Consider the following 1,070-nt stretch of genomic DNA (forward strand, 5'->3'; position numbering starts at 1 on the left):
AAGAGGAAGACTAGCTTCAGACTTTGAAGCACTTCATCAGCACAGGACAGTATCACTTCTGCCATTTATATGCAACACACATTATTTAATTTCATGTTTCACTGCAGAATGTCATTAGACTGATATTCTTGACTGAAGGTAGTAGCCATTGTCTTGCTTAAGACATACATACATATCCAGATCTCCAGTCATATTGTCCACTGTGATGGTACCATAGCAAAGACAGCTCATGCATAGCACTGTTTTTAATGCATTTGTTGACCAGGTAAGCCCATTGCAACTCTGTCTAACTGACAATTGGTGTGAACAGCTGTCTAACTGACTTGAACAGAGTCGCATAGTAGATAATCTCTGTAAACCTAACATCTGATGGCTGCCAAAATTCAGCAACACAAACTAGGTGAGAGGGGAACAGTCATAAAACAGTATCAGTATTTTTGACTGTTTAATGAAAAACTTGATCCTCACTATGCCATCTGTAGATCATTATGTGTAATGTTCCTATTGAGCCACTGTAGCTAGATAGCACATGAATATATGTACTGAGCATGTGCAAGAAAAGTGCCATTTTGTACATTTAGCCAGAGTGAGTGCAGGCATGAATGGGGATGCACATGCGAGTGTGTTTGAAATAATGTGTGAATCAGTTTAATTAAATATACATGTTCCAGTTCCAGTTCCTGACAATGTTTATGTACAGTAAATATCTTGAACCCATACACCACTTCATTGTCTCTTTTGAATACATGAGACAAGTGACATGGTGTCAGAAGTGGCATGTCTAAAATGACATGGCGTCAGAAGCGGCATATCTGAAACGACATAGTGCCAGCATGGGATTCAAAGTTGAAGCAACACACAAGCAATGAGGCACACGGTTAGAAATGGAGGAATACACCAGAGCAAACTCTCAAATAGTTTAGTGGTTATTCAAAGTTACTTAAATTCATTTAAATGATTTTTCAGTCGCTGTGTAGTTGGCAAAGCATTCAAAACATTCAAAATAATTACTGAAATAAGCAAAATGTCTGAAATTGTGGCATACTGATAAAAGTATTCAAAATAAGTAT

Source organism: Protopterus annectens, chromosome 1.part0 (assembly GCF_019279795.1).
Source record: "Protopterus annectens isolate FY-2018-M chromosome 1.part0, PAN1.0, whole genome shotgun sequence".
NCBI lineage: Eukaryota > Metazoa > Chordata > Ceratodontiformes > Protopteridae > Protopterus > Protopterus annectens.